A 20000-nucleotide genomic window follows, 5' to 3' on the forward strand; every position below is an offset into this window, starting at 1 on the left:
TACCGCCAAGGAAATGGCACAAGCACACACACACAAGCATCCTCGGAAGAGGACAGTTCGAGTGACAGGTCAAATCCAAGAGTTCCGAAGACTACCTCCAGGAACAATCGGGAACAAGACCGATTACAAGTCGTCGAGTCTGTTACTGGGCGAACACGAGATGCGCACAGGAAATCGATCAGCCCTCACAATGGCCCAAGGCCAGAGATCGGACTGCTACGATTTACCCCAACAATCATCGTGCCACTCTTCGCAGAGAGGTGATAGACGCCAACGAGCCCGCGCATAGCAATCGAGGTGTAAAAAGGGCGTTGAAGGCAGGAAGCCTGGACGAAAGAGGCTACGAGGTCACCTCGAAGCGGTCTAAGAATCGGGCGCACTTGGGGCGACTACCAGTGCCAACCCCTTATCCCGCGGTGCGTCCGACACACAGAAATTTCCAAGGCGGCCAAGGAGCCTCCCCGCATAGCAATCGGGGTGTGAGGTTACGGATGCAGCATTGATAGCAATCGAGGTGGGAGGCGAAGGATGCAGAAGTGAGAGCCGAGGGATGTAGCAGAGATAGCAATCGGGGTGTGTGATGCAGAAGAGATAGCAATCGAGGTGTGCGGTGGGAAGGGCCCAGCAGCCAGAATGCATGAAGCGACGGATGAAGCAGTGATGACAACCGGGCTGTGAGGAGAGGAGGGATGCAGCCAAGAAAGCAATCAGGGCTCGAGGCAAGGGATGCATCAAGGATAGCAATCATGTTGTGAGGCGAGATTCCAAAGGCTAAACGTGAGAGGCTGCAGGGTCGACTCAGAGAGGTCTATGCATGTGAGAGGCTGAAAGCAAGGTCAACTCGGAGCGGTCTATGCATCGGGCGCGCTTGGGGCGACTACCAGTGCCAACCCCTTATCCCGCGACGCGTCCGACAAAGAGAACGTTCCAAGGCGGCAGAGGAGGTTACCAGCCGAAGGATGCAGTAGCAATAACAGGTATAGTTCCGCGGCGGCCGAGAAGACTCACCGCATAGGAATCGGGATGCGAGGCGAGGGATGCGGCGGGAAGGCCCCGACGGCTAAACGGAAGAGGCTGCAGGGCCGCCTCGGAATGGTCCAAGCATCGGACGCGATTGGGACGACTACCAGTGCCAACCCCTTATCCCGCGATGCGTCCGATACACAGATAGTTCCAAGGCGGCCGAGGAGCCTCACCGCATATCAATCGGGGTGCGAGGCGAGGGATGGGGCGGGAAGGCCCCAACGGCTAGACGGAAGAGGCTTCAGGGCCACCTCGGAATGCTCCAAGCATCGGACGCGCTTGGGGCGACTACCAGTGCCAACCCCTTATCCCGCGATGCGTCCGATACACAGATGGTTCCAAGGCGGCCGAGGAGCCTCACCGCATAGCAATCGGGGGTGCGAGGCGAGGGATGGGGCGGGAAGGCCCCAACGGCTAGACGGAAGAGGCTTCAGGGCCGCCTCGGAATGGTCCAAGCATCGGACGCGCTTGGGGCGACTACCAGTGACAACCCCTCATCCCGCGATGCGTCCGATACGAAGATGGTTCCAAGGCGGCCGAGGAGCCTCACCGCATAGCAATCGGGGTGCGAGGTGGGGGATGCGGCGAGATGGCCCCAACGGCTAGACGGAAGAGGCCACAGGGCCGCGTCGGAATAGTCCAAGCATCGGACGCGCTTGGGGCGACTACCAGTGACAACCCCTTATCCCGCGATGCGTCCGATACGAAGATAGTTCCAAGGCGGCCGAGGAGCCTCACCGCATAGCAATCCGGGTGCGAGGTGGGGGATGCGGCGAGATGGCCCCAACGGCTAGACGGAAGAGGCTGCAGGGCCGCCTCGGAATAGTCCAAGCATCGGACGCGCTTGGGGCGACTACCAGTGACAACCCCTTATCCCGCGATGCTTCCGATACGAAGACAGTTCCAAGGCGGCCGAGGAGCCTCACCGCATAGCAATGGGGGTGCGAGGTGAGGGATGCGGCGAGATGGCCCCAACGGCTAGACGGAAGAGGCCACAGGGCCGCCTCGGAATAGTCCAAGCATCGGACGCGCTTGGGGCGACTACCAGTGACAACCCCTTATCCCGCGATGCATCCGATACGAAGATAGTTCCCAGGCGGCCGAGGAGCCTCACCGCATAGCAATCGGGGTGCGAGGCGAGGGATGCGGCGAGATGGCCCCAAAGGGTAGACGGAAGAGGCTGCGGGGCCGCCTCGGAATAGTCCAAGCATCGAACGCGCTTGGGGCGACTACCACTGCCAACCCCTTATCCCGCGATGCGTCCGATACACAGATAGTTCCGAGGCGGCCGAGGAGCTGGGGGATGCGGCGAGATGGCCCCAACGGCTAGACGGAAGAGGCTGCAGGGCCGCCTCGGAATAGTCCAAGCATCGGACGCGCTTGGGGCGACTACCAGTGACAACCCCTTATCCCGCGATGCGTCCGATACACAGATAGTTCCGAGGCGGCCAAGGAGCCTCACCGCATAGCAATCGTGGTGCGAGGTGGGGGATGCAGCGAGATGGCCCCAACGGCTAGACGGAAGAGGCTGCAGGGCCGCCTCGGAATGGTCCAAGCATCGGACGCGCTTGGGGCGACTACCACTGCCAACCCCTTATCCCGCGATGCGTCCGATACACAGATAGTTCCAAGGCGGCCGAGGAGCCTCACCGAATAGCAATCGGGGTGCGAGGCGAGGGATGCGGCGAGAAAGCCCCAACGGCTAGAGGGAAGAGGCTTCAGGTCCGCCTCGGAATGGTCCAAGCATCGGACGCGCTTGGGGCGACTACCAGTGACAACCCCTTATCCCGCGACGCGTCCGATACACAGATAGTTCCAAGGCGGCCGAGGAGCCTCACCGCATAGCAATCGGGGTGCGAGGCGAGGGATGCGGCGAGAAGGACCCAACGGCTAGACGGAAGAGGCTTCAGGGCCGCCTCGGAATGGTCCAAGCATCGGACGCGCTTGGGGCGACTACCAGTGACAACCCCTTATCCCGCGACGCGTCCGATACACAGATAGTTCCAAGGCGGCCGAGGAGCCTCACCGCATAGCAATCGGGGTGCGAGGCGAGGGATGCGGCGAGAAGGACCCAACGGCTAGACGGAAGAGGCTTCAGGTCCGCCTCGGAATGGTCCAAGCATCGGACGCGCTTGGGGCGACTACCAGTGACAACCCCTTATCCCGCGACGCGTCCGATACACAGATAGTTCCAAGGCGGCCGAGGAGCCTCACCGCATAGCAATCGGGGTGCGAGGCGAGGGATGCGGCGAGAAGGACCCAACGGCTAGACGGAAGAGGCTTCAGGGCCGCCTCGGAATGGTCCAAGCATCGGACGCGCTTGGGGCGACTACCAGTGACAACCCCTTATCCCGCGACGCGTCCGATACACAGATAGTTCCAAGGCGGCCGAGGAGCCTCACCGCATAGCAATCGGGGTGCGAGGCGAGGGATGCGGCGAGAAGGACCCAACGGCTAGACGGAAGAGGCTTCAGGGCCGCCTCGGAATGGTCCAAGCATCGGACGCGCTTGGGGCGACTACCAGTGACAACCCCTTATCCCGCGACGCGTCCGATACACAGATAGTTCCAAGGCGGCCGAGGAGCCTCACCGCATAGCAATCGGGGTGCGAGGCGAGGGATGCGGCGAGAAGGACCCAACGGCTAGACGGAAGAGGCTTCAGGGCCGCCTCGGAATGGTCCAAGCATCGGACGCGCTTGGGGCGACTACCAGTGACAACCCCTTATCCCGCGACGCGTCCGATACACAGATAGTTCCAAGGCGGCCGAGGAGCCTCACCGCATAGCAATCGGGGTGCGAGGCGAGGGATGCGGCGAGAAGGACCCAACGGCTAGACGGAAGAGGCTTCAGGGCCGCCTCGGAATGGTCCAAGCATCGGACGCGCTTGGGGCGACTACCAGTGACAACCCCTTATCCCGCGACGCGTCCGATACACAGATAGTTCCAAGGCGGCCGAGGAGCCTCACCGCATAGCAATCGGGGTGCGAGGCGAGGGATGCGGCGAGAAGGACCCAACGGCTAGACGGAAGAGGCTTCAGGGCCGCCTGGGAATGGTCCATGCATCGCACGCGCTTGGGGCGACTACCAGTGACAACCCCTTATCCCGCGACGCGTCCGATACACAGATAGTTCCAAGGCGGCCGAGGAGCCTCACCGCATAGCAATCGGGGTGCGAGGCGAGGGATGCGGCGAGAAGGACCCAACGGCTAGACGGAAGAGGCTTCAGGGCCGCCTCGGAATGGTCCAAGCATCGGACGCGCTTGGGGCGACTACCAGTGACAACCCCTTATCCCGCGACGCGTCCGATACACAGATAGTTCCAAGGCGGCCGAGGAGCCTCACCGCATAGCAATCGGGGTGCGAGTCGAGGGATGCGGCGAGAAGGACCCAACGGCTAGACGGAAGAGGCTTCAGGGCCGCCTCGGAATGGTCCAAGCATCGGACGCGCTTGGGGCGACTACCAGTGACAACCCCTTATCCCGCGATGCGTCTGATACACAGATAGTTCCAAGGCGGCCGAGGAGCCTCACCGCATAGCAATCGGGGTGCGAGGCAAGGGATGCGGCGAGAAGGACCCAACGGCTAGACGGAAGAGGCTTCAGGGCCGCCTCGGAATGGTCCAAGCATCGGACGCGCTTGGGGCGACTACCGTTGCCAACCCCTTATCCCGCGATGCGTCTGATACACAGATAGTTCCGAGGCGGCCGAGGAGCCTCACCGCATAGCAATCGGGTTGCGAGGCAGATTATTGGGAAGGGAACCCCCTGGGATGCGGCTCAAGCAGTGCCCAAAGGGACTGGAATGCGGAATCACATCGAGAGACCCAAATGCTATACGAGGGCTCAAATCGAATTATCGATTTGGCCACGACATGGACGCATCGGAACGACTACCTTTGCCGAACCACTCGCAATTGCATCCATACCGAAACCAATAGACATTTCCGTTAGAGCCCTCGCATAGCATTCGGGAATCTCGCATGCCCCTCTAAATCGACCAATGCTGGCGCTCAACGAAAATCCGAGCGCTACCACCGTTCGAGCGCCAGCATTGGTCGAGTTAGAGGGGCACGGGGGAGAATGCTCCAGTCAACACCTCCCCTATATAAGTTATTTGTCCGATTCTCGCACAACCGTAGTCTGCCTCGTCGAATCAAACAACGGTCCCAGATTCCGACTTCCGTTCCGTAGAGACCCAAAAGCTAGATGGAGGCTCGCAAGAAAGAGAGTCGGCGCATAGCAATCGGGTTTCTCGAACGTTTAGGGACCGAGCTCACTTGCGGATAGGGCAAAATCCGCCAAGCAACCCAAAAGCTAGACGGGGGCTCGAATCGAATCGCCTAGGCGGCCACAACAACGACGTGTTGGATCGACTACCAGTGCCAAACCATTCAGCAAGACTAGTCTGTGTCGAGGCCGGATAGAGATTCTCAGAGAGCGCCCGTATAGCATTTAGGAGACCTGCCGCGTCCCTCACACTCGACAAATGGTGGTGCACGTTTATAAATCCGAGCGATCCCAACCCTTTCAAGCACCAACATCGGTCGAGATAGAGGGGCACGGAGGGGGCTGCGTGAGACAACACAGTCCCCTATATAAGTTATTTGTCCGATTCTCACACATCCGAAGAATGGTCATCAAATCGGACAACAGCCCAAACTTCCGACTTCCGTCCCAGAAAGCCCAAGAGCTATCTAAAACGTTCATGGCCGGAACTCGATCGCGGCTATACCAGTCCGCCAAGCAACCCAAAAGCTAGACTGGAGCTCTAGTCGAATCACCTCTGTGGCCATTGCAAGGACGTGTTGGAGCGACTACCATTGCCGAACCATTCCGCAGGTCGAGTCCATACCAAGGCCGCATAGAGATTCACGATGAGCTCCTGCATAGCAATCAGGAGACTTGCCGTGTCCATCACAATCGATAAATCCTGGTGCAAGATTTTTGCATCCGAGCGCTCCAACCAGTCGAGCACCAGCATCAATCGACATAAACGGGCACGGGGGGAGGATGCTCGAGAACACTACCTCCCCTATATAAGTTATTTGTCCGATTCTCAAGCAGCCGAAGTCTGGTCATCGAATCGGGTCAAAGACCACAACTTCCGACTTTACCCACAATGCAAGTCATCGAATCGAACATCGGCCCCCGAGTCGGACTCCATGCGTATGTCAGGTCATCGGACCCAAATTCCGCCTTCCTGCGCATGGCGGGCCATCAATATCAACTCGGTCATCGGACCCAAACTCCGCCTTTCTGCGCATGGCACGCCTTCAAATCGGTCATCGGACCCAAATTCCGCCTTCCTGTGCATGGCGGGCCATCAACATCAACTCGGTCATCGGACCCAAATTCCGCCTTTCTGCGCATGGCACGCCATCAACTCGGTCATCGGACCCAAATTCCGCCTTCCTGCGCATGGCAGGTCATCGGACACAAATTCAGACCTCGCCAATATGCCTACGTATCGAATCGGTCATCGGACCCAACTTCCGACTTCATCCATACTGTAGGGTCTTTGAGGTTGGCGCGGTGCGCTCAACCCGGGGAGTCGACCCATCGAAGCATACACCTCCCCTATATAAGCTATTTGTCCGATTCCCACACCTGTGTAGTTTGCACCTCTGACCAGGACATCGACCCCAACTTCCGAACTCGACTGCAACGACGGCACCAGCGCCTTGGTGCGCACCTTGCGACGCACAGTCCCAACATTCGCCTTCCTGCACATGGCAGGTCATCGGACCCAAATTCCGACCTCGCGAGTATGCCTACATATCGAATCGGTCATCGGACACAACTTCCGACTTCATCCATACCGTAGGGTCTTTGAGGTTGGCGCGGTGCGCTCAACCCGGGGAGTCGACCCAACGAAGCATACACCTCCCCTATATAAGCTATTTGTCCGATTCCCACACCTGTGTAGTTTGCACCTCCGATCAGGACATCGACCCCAACTTCCGAACTCGCCTGCAACGACCGAACCAGCGCCTTGGTGCGCACCTTGCAACGCACAGTGCCAACATTCGCCTTCCTGCACATGGCAGGTCATCGGACCCAAATTCCGACCTCGCGAGTATGCCTACATATCGAATCGGTCATCGGACCCAACTTCCGACTTCATCCATACCGTAGGGTCTTTGAGGTTGGCGCGGTGCGCTCAACCCGGGGAGTCGACCCAACGAAGCATACACCTCCCCTATATAAGCTATTTGTCCGATTCCCACACCTGTGTAGCTTGCACCTCCGATCAGGACATCGACCCCAACTTCCGAACTCGACTAAAAAGACCGCACCAGCACCTTGGTGTGCACCTTGCAACGCACAGTGCCAACATTCGCCTTCCTGCACATGGCAGGTCATCGGACCCAAATTCCGACCTCATGAGCATACCTACTAATCGAATCGGTCATCGGACCCAACTTCCGACTTCATCCATACCGTAGGGTCTTTGAGGTTGGCGCGGTGCGCTCAACCTGGGGAGTCGACCCATCGAAGCATACACCTCCCCTATATAAGCTATTTGTCCGATTCCGACACCTGTGTAGTTTGCACCTCCGCTCAGGACATCGACCCCAACTTCCGAACTCGCCTGCAACGACCGAACCAGCGCCTTGGTGCGCACCAAAAGTGCGCACTTTTGGAGGGCACTTTTGTGCGCTCCAAAGGTGCGCACTTTTGGAGGGCACTTTTGTGCGCTCCAAAGGTGCGCACTTTTGGAGGGCACTTTTTGGAGGGCACTTTTGTGCGCTCCAAAGGTGCGCACTTTTGGAGGGCACTTTTTGGAGGGCACTTTTCTGCGCTCCAAAGGTGCGCACTTTTGGAGGGCACTTTTTGGAGGGCACTTTTCTGCGCTCCAAAGGTGCGCACTTTTGGAGGGCACTTTTTGGAGGGCACTTTTCTGCGCTCCAAAGGTGCGCACTTTTGGAGGGCACTTTTTGGAGGGCACTTTTCTGCGCTCCAAAGGTGCGCACTTTTGGAGGGCACTTTTGTGCACTCCAAAGGTGCACACTTTTGGAGGGCACTTTTTGGAGGGCACTTTTCTGCACTCCAAAGGTGCGCACTTTTGGAGGGCACTTTTTGGAGGGCACTTTTGTGCGCTCCAAAGGTGCGCACTTTTGGAGGGCACTTTTTGGAGGGCACTTTTGTGCGCTCCAAAGGTGCGCACTTTTGGAGGGCACTTTTGTGCACTCCAAAGGTGCGCACTTTTGGAGGGCACTTTTCCTGCGCTCCAAAGGTGCACACCTAGGTGAGCACCTTCGACCACACCTTGTAGCACACCAAACTCTGACTTTCGACTTCATCCGCAATGCAGGGTCTTTGAGGTTGGCGCAATGCGCACAACCAGGGGAGTCGACCCATCAAACCCAACACCTCCCCTATATAAGCTATTTGTCTGATTCTCATACATGCGTAGCCTGCAGGAGCAATTAGGACATCGACCCCAACTTTCGGCTTCTAAACGAAAACAAGGTCTTTGAGGTTGGTGTAATGCGAACAACTAGGGGAGTCAACCCATCAAACCCAACACCTCCCCTATATAAGCTATTTGTCTGATTCTCATACATGTGTAGTCTACAGGAGCAATTAGGACATCGACCCCAACTTTTGACTTCTTAACGAAAACAAGGTCTTTGAGGTTGACGTAATGCGCACAACCAGGGGAGTCGACCCATCAAACCCAACACCTCCCCTATATAAGCTATTTGTCCGATTCTCATACATGTGTAGCCTACAGGAGCCATTAGGACATTGACCCCAACTTTTGACTTCTTAACGAAAACAAGGTCTTTGAGGTTGGCGTAATGCGCACAACCAAGGGAGTTGACCCATCAAACCCAACACCTCCCCTATATAAGCTATTTGTCTGATTCTCATACATGTGTAGCCTGCAACAACGATTAGGACATCCACCCCAACTTCTGAATTCGTCTGCGTTGACCGCACCAAAGGTGCACGCCTTGGTGCTCACCAAAATCCGACTTCCGACTTCTTCTGCTATGCGGGGTCTTTGAGGTTGGCGCAGTGCGCACAACCAGGGGAGTCAACCCACCGAATGCAACACCTCCCCTATATAAGCTATTTGTCTGATTCTCATACATGCGTAGACTGCAGCAATGATTAGGACATCCACCCCAACTTTTGACTTCTTAAACAAGACAGGGTCTTTGAAGTTGGTGCAGTGCACACAACCAGGGGAGTCGACCCATCAAACGCAACACCTCCCCTATATAAAGCTATTTGTCCGATTCTCATACGTGTAGTCTGCAGCAGCGATTAGGACATCGACCCCAACTTCCGAATTCGTTTGCATTGACCGCACCAAAGGTGCACGCCTTGGTGTGCACCTTGGAGTGCACTTTGGTGCTCACCTCGGTGCACACTTTGGTGTGCACCTCGGTGTGCACCAAAGGTGCGCACCTTGGAGCGCACCAAAGGTGTACACTTTGGAGCGCACCACATAGGGTCTTTGAGAGGTTGGCGCAGTGCGCACACCAAGGTGGGTGTTGAGGTGCGTGCCGAGGTGGGTGGGTGCTAGGGTGCGCTCCATGGTGGGTGCCAGGGTGGGTGCGTGCTAGGGTGGATTCCAAAGAGGGTCATAGGGTGGGTGCCAAGGTGGGTTGGTGATATAGTGGGTTCAAAGGTGGGTACTAGGGTGGGTTCCAAGGTGGGTCACAAGTTGGGTGCCAGGATGCGTGGGTGTTAGGTTGGGTGCCAAGGTGGGCTCCTGCGTGGGTGGGTGCTAGGGTGGGTTTCAAGGTGGACGCGAGGGCGGGTGCCAAGGTGGGTAACAAGTTGGGTGTTAGGATGGGTGAGTGCTAGAGTGGGTGCCAAGGTGGGTGGGTGCTAAGGTGGATGCCAAGGTGGTTCACAGGGTGGGTGGGTTCTAGGGTGAGTTCCAAGGTGGGTCACAGGTTTAGTGCTAGGGTGCGTGTCAAGGCGGGTGTCGAGGTGCCTGGGTGCTAGGGTGTGGATGCCAATGTGGGTCATAGGGTGGGTACTAGGGTGGGCTGCAATGTGGGTGCCAAGGTGGGTAACATGCTCGGTTGGTTCTAAATTGGGTGTCAGGGTGGGTGTGCACCCACCTTGCCCGAGGTGGGTGCCAAGGTGCCAGTGTGGGTGGGTGCTAAGGTGGATGCCAAGGTGGGTGAGAAGGTGGGTGATAGGTTGAGTGGTAGGATGGGTGGGTGCCAAGATGGGTCACAGGGTGGGTGCAAGGGTGGGTAGGTGCTAGGGTTGGTGTCAGGGTGGGTGGGTGCTAGGTTGGGTTCCAAGGTGGGTGCGAGGGTGAGTGTCAAGGTGGGTCACAGGTTAGGTGCTAGGATGGGTGAGTGCTAGGGTGCAAAGGTGCCAGGGTGGGTGCTAGGATGGGTCGATGCTAGGGTGAGTGGCAAGGTGGGTCCACAAGTGTCAAGGTGGGTGCCGAGGTGGGTGCCAACTTGGGTTCCAAGGTGGGTGCCAAGTGGGCGACTGCTATGGTGGATGCCAAGGTGGGTCACGGGGTGGGTGCCAAGTTGCTAGGTTGTGTTCCAAGGTGGGTGCCAACGTGGCTGCTAGGGTGCGTGGGTTAAAGGGTGTGTCACAACGTGGGTGCCAGGATGGGTGCGCACCCACACTGGCCAAGACGGGTGCAAGGTTGGGTTCCAAGCCCGGTCACAGGCTGGGTGCTAGGATGGGTGGGTGCCAAGGTGGGCACCAGGGTGGGTGCACCCACCCTGGCCAAGGTGGGTCACGGGGTGGGTCCTAGGGTGGGTAACAGGGTGGGTACTAAGGTGCGTGCCAAGGTGGGTCATGGGGTGGGTGCCAAGGTGGGCACCAGGGTGGGTGTGCACCAACCCTAGCCAGGGTAGGTCACGGGGTGGTTGTCGGGGTGGGCGTCAAGGAGCCAAGGTGGGTGGCAAGTAGCCAAGTTGCGTGCCAAGGTGGGTGTCGGGGTGGGTGCCAAGGATCCAAGGTGGGTGCCAAGGAACCAAGGTGGGTGTCTGGGTGGGTGCCGAGGTGGGAGCCAGGGTGGGTCCCAAGGTGAGTGCAAAGGTGGGTGCCAGGGTCAAGGTGAGTGCCAATGTGGGTTCCAAGGTGCCAGGGTCAGGGTGAGTGCCAATGTGGGTTCAAAGGTGCTAAGTTGGGTGCGAGGTTGGGTGCGAGGGTGGGTGGGTGCCAAGGTGTGCTAGGTGGAAGCCCGGGTGGGTCGGCATCCCATGGGTGTCGAGTTGGGTGCCTGATGGGTGCTTCTTGTCAAGTTTTAGTCGTCGGGACTCATTTCGAGCCTTAGAGGTCGTTTCTTGTCCGGTTGCCCTGTCTTCGACCTGGGAACCCAATTTTGGTCCTCGGGTCCCATTTTTTTTTGTCTCGCATCCCACTTTTGGCCTGTGGCCTTTTCGGGGTCGATTCTCGTTTTGGGCATCAGAGCATGTTTCTTCTCCTAAAACCCAATATTTGTTTATTAAGTCTCGGAACACATTTTTGTTCTCGTGGACCCATCATGGGTCTTGGAACGCATTTGTGGTCCTTGGGTCCCATTTTGCATCCCGAAACTTGTGTTTTGGTGCTTGATCCCTATTTTGGGTGCCCACCTTGCACCAAGTGCGCACCCGGGGCAAACCGAGCGCCTTGGTGCACCGGGGCAAGATCGAGCGTGCACCCGAGGCGCCCCGAACATGCACCAAGGTGCACTCGGCCCACATGTGAGCGCAGGTCGTTGCGCCCGAGGTGGTGTGTGGGCACCGCGTTGCAGACGGGACACTGCACGCACACGACGCCCCGTCCAGGTGCACGCACGTAGGCCGGGCCGGGTGCACACCCGACGCCCTAGCAAGGTGCGCGCACCCGGGCAGGGCTCACACTTGGCGAACGGGGCGCACTTCGCGAGGGAGGGTGTGCACCTCGACGGGGGTGGGTGGCCGGGGTGGATTCGCACGTGGGTCGCGGTTTGCTAAGTACACACTGCGACAAGCTCATAACGGGTGCGATCATACCAGCGTTAGTGCACCGGATCCCATCAGAACTCCGCAGTTAAGCGCGCTTGGGCCGGAGTAGTACTGGGATGGGTGACCTCCCGGGAAGTCCCGGTGTTGCACCCTTTCTTAGTTTTTCGCCGGGCGTCGCAATGCTATTTGAATAAACCTTTTGCCCGTTTGCGTTCTCGTCGGGGCCGGGCCGGGCCGGGGTGCGCTGCCCGCACTACCGCGCGCGCGGGGGCGACACCGAGCGCGCACCCGAGGCGCCCCGAGCACACAGGCCACGGTGCAACCCGGGCGTTGTGCGCGCACCCCGGTGCGCCCGAGGTGCTGCGCGCGCACCCAGGTGAAATCGGTGTGCACCTCGGCCAGTGCGCGCTCGGTCGAGTCGCGCACGTTGGCCAAGGTGCACGGTGATGTTTCTTACTCTAAGGTTCCGCACCAGACGCCCGGGACAGGTGAGCGAAGCTGGGCGGGGCCGGGTGCGCGGCCGGGGCAGGTGCACGCAGCTGGAGAGAGCTTTGGAGCACACCAGAGGTGCGCACCTTGGAGCACACTTCGGAGCGCACCAATGATGCGCTCCATTCAAAAGTTTCCTGAAAAGGCAAAAAAAGTTGAGATTATAGAATTTCCCACTTGAGAGATTGTAAAAAAAAAAAATTTAAAATGAAGGAAACGCGGGTGCCAAGGTGTGCGCGCCCGGGTGCGCAGCCCAGCCAAGGTGTGCGCACCAAGGCGCCCACCCTGGCGAAGGTGCACGCAAGGTGCGCACCCGAGGCAAACCGGACAATTAACCCAACTTTCGACTTCGCGCGCACCTGCGCACCTTGGAGCGCACTTCGGAGCGCTCCTTGGTGCGCACCAATCTTGGGCACCTCGGAGTGCACCATGGCGCCCACCAAGGTGCGCACCCGGGGCAAACCGAGCTCCGACTTCGTGCGCACCTTGGAGCGCACGAAAGGTGCGCACCATGGCGCCCACCAAGGTGCGCAGCCCAGCCAAGGCGTGCGCATCAAGGTGCGCACCCTGGCGAAGGTGCGCACCCGGGGCAAACCGAGCTCCGACTTCGTGCGCACCTTGGAGCGCACAAAGGGTGCGCAACCCAGCCAAGGTGTGCGCACCCCGGGCAAACCGAGCTCCGAATCGTGCGCACCTTGGAGCACACTTCGGAGCCCTCCTTGGTGCGCACCGATGTTGCGCACCTCGGAGCGCACCCGGGGAAAACAATGCAATTAACCCGACTTTCGACTTCGTGGGCACCTCGGAGCGCTCTCGGGTTCGCACCTCGGAGCACACCGAGGTGCGCACCTTTGATGCGCTGCCTTCACCAATTTCCAGAAAAGGCAAGAAAACATTGAGAAGGTGTGCGCACCGAGGTGCCCACCCTGGCGAAGGTGCACGCGAGGTGCGCACCCGGGGCAAACCGGGCTCCGACTTCGTGCACGCCATGCTGCGCACCTTGGAGGGCCATGGTGCGCACCTTGGAGCACACTTCGGAGCGCTCAATGGTGCCCAACCCAGCCAAGGTGCCCACCGCGGCGAAGGTGCACGCGAGGTGCGCACCCGGGGCAAACCGGGCTCCGACTTCGTGCACGCCGCACCTTGGAGCACACTTCGGAGCGCTCCTTGGTGCGCACCAGGGCGCGCAACCCAGCCGAGGTGCCCACCCCGGCGAAGGTGCACGCGGGGTGCGCACCCGGGGCAAACCGGGCTCCGACTTCGTGCACGCCATGGTGCCCACCGCGCCAAGGTGCACGCGAGGTGCGCACCCGGGGCAAACCGGGCTCCGACTTCGTGCACGCCGCACCTTGGAGCACACTTCGGAGCGCTCCTTGGTGCGCACCAGGGCGCGCAACCCAGCCGAGGTGCCCACCCCGGCGAAGGTGCACGCGAGGTGCGCACCCGGGGCAAACCGGGCTCCGACTTCGTGCACGCCATGGTGCCCACCGCGGCGAAGGTGCACGCGAGGTGCGCACCCGGGGCAAACCGGGCTCCGACTTCGTGCACGCCGCACCTTGGAGCACACTTCGGAGCGCTCCTTGGTGCGCACCATGGTGCCCACCAGGGCGCGCAACCCCGCCGAAGGTGCACGCGAGGTGCGCACCCGGGGCAAACCGGGCTCCGACTTCGTGCACGCCGCACCTTGGAGCACACTTCGGAGCGCTCCTTGGTGCGCACCAGGGCGCGCAACCCCGCCGAAGGTGCACGCGAGGTGCGCACCCGGGGCAAACCGGGCTCCGACTTCGTGCACGCCATGGTGCGCACCAGGGTGCCCACCGCGGCGAAGGTGCGCACCCGGGGCAAACCGGGCTCCGACTTCGTGCACGCCGCACCTTGGAGCACACTTCGGAGCGCTCCTTGGTGCGCACCAGGGCGCGCAACCCAGCCGAGGTGCCCACCCCGGCGAAGGTGCACGCGAGGTGCGCACCCGGGGCAAACCGGGCTCCGACTTCGTGCACGCCATGGTGCCCACCGCGGCGAAGGTGCGCACCCGGGGCAAACCGGGCTAGGACTTCGTGCACGCCGCACCTTGGAGCACACTTCGGAGCGCTCCTTGGTGCGCACCATGGTGCCCACCAGGCCGCGCAACCCAGCCAAGGTGTGCGCACCAAGGTGCACGCGAGGTGCGCACCCGGGGCAAACCGGGGTCCGGCTTCGTGCACGCCGCACCTTGGAGCACACATCGGGGCGCTCCCGGGTTCGCACCGGCGTTGCGCACCGTGGTGGGCACCTCGGAGCGCACCGTGGTGGGCACCTCGGAGCACACCAAGGTGGGCAGCGAGGTGCGCACCTTTGATGCGATGCCTTCACTAATTTCCATAAAAGGCAAAAGAAAACGAGATTTTAAAATTTCCATTTTGAAAGATAGTGAGAAAAAGGGAATGCTGGTGCCATCTTGAGCCCGCCCTGGTGCGCAGCCCAGCCAAGGTGTGCGCACCAAGGTGCCCACCCTGGCGAAGGTGCGCGCCCGGGCAATTAACCCAACTTCCAACTTCGCGCGCGCCAGGGTGGGAGCGCACCCAACAACCGGGCCTGGGAAGAGCCAATGCGAGAAACCCCACCAAACGCTCTGACAAAAAAAGAGGGGGCGCTCCAGTAACCCCGCTTCGGAGCGCACCCTGGGCAAACCCAGCCAGGGTGCCCACCCCGGCCAAGGTGCAGGCGAGGTGCGCACCCGGGGCAAACCGGGCTCCGACAACGTGCACGCCGCACCTTGGAGCACACTTCGTAGCGCTCCCGGGTGCGCACCTCAGAGCACACCAAGGTGGGCAGCGAGGTGCGCACCTTTGATGCGCTGCCTTCACTAATTTCCAGAAAAGGCAAAAAAAAGAGGAGATTTTAAAATTTCCGTTTTGAAAGATAGTGAAAAAAACGGAACGCGGGTGCCATCTTGAGCCCGCCCGGGTGCACAGCCCAGGTAAGGTGCCCACCCTGGCAAAGGTGCGCACCCGGGCAATTAACCCTACTTCCGACTTCGTGCGCGCCAGGGTGGCAACCGGGCCTGGGAAGAGCCAATGCGAGAAACCCCACCAAACGCTCCGACAAAAAAAGAGGCGGCGCTCCAATAACCCCGCTTCGGAGCGCAGCCGGGGCAAACCCAGCCAAGGTGCCCACCCCGACGAAGGTGCACGCGAGGTGCGCACCCGGGGCAAACCGGGCTCCGACAACGTGCACGCAGCACCTTGGAGCACACTTCGAAGCACTCCCGGGTGCCCACCGGCGTTGCGCACCGTGGTGGGCAGCGAGGTGCGCACCTTTGATGCGCTGCCTTCACTAATTTCCAGAAAAGGCAAAAAAAAATGAGATTTTAAAATTTCCGTTTTGAAAGATAGTGAAAAAAACGGAACGCGGGTGCCATCTTGAGCCCGCCCTGGTGCGCAGCCCAGGCAAGGCATGCGCACCAAGGTGCCCACCCGCGGTGCACGCCCGGGGCAAACCGGGCTCCGACTTCGTGCAGGCCGCACCTTGGAGCACACTTCGGAGCGCTCCTTGGTGCGCACCATGGTGCCCACCAGGGCGCACCCGGGGCAAACCGGGCTCCGACTTCGTGCACGCCGCACCTTGGAGCACACATCGGAGCGCTCCCAGGTTCGCACCAGCGTTGCGCACCTTTGATGCGCTGCCTTCACTAATTTCCAGAAAAGGCAAAAAAAAACGATATTTTAAAATTTCCGTTCTGAAAGATAGTGAAAAAAACGGAACGCGGGTGCCATCTTGAGCCCTTCCTGGTGCGCAGCCCAGGCAAGTTGTGCGCACCAAGGTGCCCACCCTGGCGGAGGTGCGCGCCCGGGGCAAACCGGGCTCCGACTTCGTGCACTGCATGGTGCCCACCAAGGCGCGCAACCCAGCCAAGGTGCCCACCGCAGCGAAGGTGCACGCGAGGTGCGCACCCGAGGTGCACACCCGGGGCAAACCGAGCTCCGACTTCGTGCACGCCGCACCTTGGAGCACACTTCAGAGCGCTCCTTGGTGCGCACCAGGGCGCGCAACCCAGCCAAGGTGCTCACCCCGGCGAAGGTGCACGCGAGGTGCGCACCCGGGGCAAGCCGGGCTCGGACTTCGTGCACGCCGCACCTTGGAGCACACATCGGAGCGCTCCCGGGTTCGCACCAGCATTGCGCACCTTTGATGCGCTGCCTTCACTAATTTCCAGAAAAGGCAAAAAAAAAAAAAAAACGAGATTTTAAAATTTCCGTTTTGAAAGATAGTGAAAAAAACGGAACGCGGGTGCCATCTTGAGCCCGCCCTGGTGTGCAGCCCAGGCAAGTTGTGCGCACCAAGGCACCCACCCTGGCCAAGGTGGGTCACGGGGTGGGTCCTAGGGTGGGTAACGGGGTGGGTACTAAGGTGCGTGCCAAGGTGGGTCATGGGGTGGGTGCCAAGGTGGGCACCAGGGTGGGTGTGCACCAACCCTAGCCAGGGTAGGTCACGGGGTGGTTGTCGGGGTGGGCGTCAAGGAGCCAAGGTGGGTGGCAAGTAGCCAAGTTGCGTGCCAAGGTGGGTGTCGGGGTGGGTGCCAAGGATCCAAGGTGGGTGCCAAGGAACCAAGGTGGGTGTCTGGGTGGGTGCCGAGGTGGGAGCCAGGGTGGGTCCCAAGGTGAGTGCAAAGGTGGGTGCCAGGGTCAAGGTGAGTGCCAATGTGGGTTCCAAGGTGCCAGGGTCAGGGTGAGTGCCAATGTGGGTTCAAAGGTGCTAAGTTGGGTGCGAGGTTGGGTGCGAGGGTGGGTGGGTGCCAAGGTGTGCTAGGTGGAAGCCCGGGTGGGTCGGCATCCCATGGGTGTCGAGTTGGGTGCCTGATGGGTGCTTCTTGTCAAGTTTTAGTCGTCGGGACTCATTTCGAGCCTTAGAGGTCGTTTCTTGTCCGGTTGCCCTGTCTTCGACCTGGGAACCCAATTTTGGTCCTCGGGTCCCATTTTTTTTTGTCTCGCATCCCACTTTTGGCCTGTGGCCTTTTCGGGGTCGATTCTCGTTTTGGGCATCAGAGCATGTTTCTTCTCCTAAAACCCAATATTTGTTTATTAAGTCTCGGAACACATTTTTGTTCTCGTGGACCCATCATGGGTCTTGGAACGCATTTGTGGTCCTTGGGTCCCATTTTGCATCCCGAAACTTGTGTTTTGGTGCTTGATCCCTATTTTGGGTGCCCACCTTGCACCAAGTGCGCACCCGGGGCAAACCGAGCGCCTTGGTGCACCGGGGCAAGATCGAGCGTGCACCCGAGGCGCCCCGAACATGCACCAAGGTGCACTCGGCCCACATGTGAGCGCAGGTCGTTGCGCCCGAGGTGGTGTGTGGGCACCGCGTTGCAGACGGGACACTGCACGCACACGACGCCCCGTCCAGGTGCACGCACGTAGGCCGGGCCGGGTGCACACCCGACGCCCTAGCAAGGTGCGCGCACCCGGGCAGGGCTCACACTTGGCGAACGGGGCGCACTTCGCGAGGGAGGGTGTGCACCTCGACGGGGGTGGGTGGCCGGGGTGGATTCGCACGTGGGTCGCGGTTTGCTAAGTACACACTGCGACAAGCTCATAACGGGTGCGATCATACCAGCGTTAGTGCACCGGATCCCATCAGAACTCCGCAGTTAAGCGCGCTTGGGCCGGAGTAGTACTGGGATGGGTGACCTCCCGGGAAGTCCCGGTGTTGCACCCTTTTTTAGTTTTTCGCCGGGCGTCGCAATGCTATTTGAATAAACCTTTTGCCCGTTTGCGTTCTCGTCGGGGCCGGGCCGGGCCGGGGTGCGCTGCCCGCACTACCGCGCGCGCGGGGGCGACACCGAGCGCGCACCCGAGGCGCCCCGAGCACACAGGCCACGGTGCAACCCGGGCGTTGTGCGCGCACCCCGGTGCGCCCGAGGTGCTGCGCGCGCACCCAGGTGAAATCGGTGTGCACCTCGGCCAGTGCGCGCTCGGTCGAGTCGCGCACGTTGGCCAAGGTGCACGGTGATGTTTCTTACTCTAAGGTTCCGCACCAGACGCCCGGGACAGGTGAGCGAAGCTGGGCGGGGCCGGGTGCGCGGCCGGGGCAGGTGCACGCAGCTAGAGAGAGCTTTGGAGCACACCAGAGGTGCGCACCTTGGAGCACACTTCGGAGCGCACCAATGATGCGCTCCATTCAAAAGTTTCCTGAAAAGGCAAAAAAAGTTGAGATTATAGAATTTCCCACTTGAGAGATTGTAAAAAAAAAAATTTAAAATGAAGGAAACGCGGGTGCCAAGGTGTGCGCGCCCGGGTGCGCAGCCCAGCCAAGGTGTGCGCACCAAGGCGCCCACCCTGGCGAAGGTGCACGCAAGGTGCGCACCCGAGGCAAACCGGACAATTAACCCAACTTTCGACTTCGCGCGCACCTGCGCACCTTGGAGCGCACTTCGGAGCGCTCCTTGGTGCGCACCAATCTTGGGCACCTCGGAGTGCACCATGGCGCCCACCAAGGTGCGCACCCGGGGCAAACCGAGCTCCGACTTCGTGCGCACCTTGGAGCGCACGAAAGGTGCGCACCATGGCGCCCACCAAGGTGCGCAGCCCAGCCAAGGCGTGCGCATCAAGGTGCGCACCCTGGCGAAGGTGCGCACCCGGGGCAAACCGAGCTCCGACTTCGTGCGCACCTTGGAGCGCACAAAGGGTGCGCAACCCAGCCAAGGTGTGCGCACCCCGGGCAAACCGAGCTCCGAATCGTGCGCACCTTGGAGCACACTTCGGAGCCCTCCTTGGTGCGCACCGATGTTGCGCACCTCGGAGCGCACCCGGGGAAAACAATGCAATTAACCCGACTTTCGACTTCGTGGGCACCTCGGAGCGCTCTCGGGTTCGCACCTCGGAGCACACCGAGGTGCGCACCTTTGATGCGCTGCCTTCACCAATTTCCAGAAAAGGCAAGAAAACATTGAGAAGGTGTGCGCACCGAGGTGCCCACCCTGGCGAAGGTGCACGCGAGGTGCGCACCCGGGGCAAACCGGGCTCCGACTTCGTGCACGCCATGCTGCGCACCTTGGAGGGCCATGGTGCGCACCTTGGAGCACACTTCGGAGCGCTCAATGGTGCCCAACCCAGCCAAGGTGCCCACCGCGGCGAAGGTGCACGCGAGGTGCGCACCCGGGGCAAACCGGGCTCCGACTTCGTGCACGCCGCACCTTGGAGCACACTTCGGAGCGCTCCTTGGTGCGCACCAGGGCGCGCAACCCAGCCGAGGTGCCCACCCCGGCGAAGGTGCACGCGGGGTGCGCACCCGGGGCAAACCGGGCTCCGACTTCGTGCACGCCATGGTGCCCACCGCGCCAAGGTGCACGCGAGGTGCGCACCCGGGGCAAACCGGGCTCCGACTTCGTGCACGCCGCACCTTGGAGCACACTTCGGAGCGCTCCTTGGTGCGCACCAGGGCGCGCAACCCAGCCGAGGTGCCCACCCCGGCGAAGGTGCACGCGAGGTGCGCACCCGGGGCAAACCGGGCTCCGACTTCGTGCACGCCATGGTGCCCACCGCGGCGAAGGTGCACGCGAGGTGCGCACCCGGGGCAAACC

General features: G+C 60.6%; 2 non-coding genes across 2 annotated transcripts; both read left to right on the plus strand.

Annotated features, from left to right (window-relative positions):
- The first annotated feature begins 11984 nt into the window (after positions 1-11984).
- On the plus strand, positions 11985-12103 carry LOC131863370 (5S ribosomal RNA). The gene has a single exon (XR_009362291.1). It is a non-coding gene; the product is annotated as a 5S ribosomal RNA (ribosomal RNA).
- A 5914-nt stretch (positions 12104-18017) lies between these two features.
- On the plus strand, positions 18018-18136 carry LOC131863371 (5S ribosomal RNA). Its single transcript, XR_009362292.1, has one exon. It is a non-coding gene; the product is annotated as a 5S ribosomal RNA (ribosomal RNA).
- Positions 18137-20000: the final 1864 nt, after the last annotated feature.

Source organism: Cryptomeria japonica, unplaced genomic scaffold, assembly GCF_030272615.1.
Source record: "Cryptomeria japonica unplaced genomic scaffold, Sugi_1.0 HiC_scaffold_61, whole genome shotgun sequence".
NCBI classification, from domain to species: domain Eukaryota; kingdom Viridiplantae; phylum Streptophyta; class Pinopsida; order Cupressales; family Cupressaceae; genus Cryptomeria; species Cryptomeria japonica.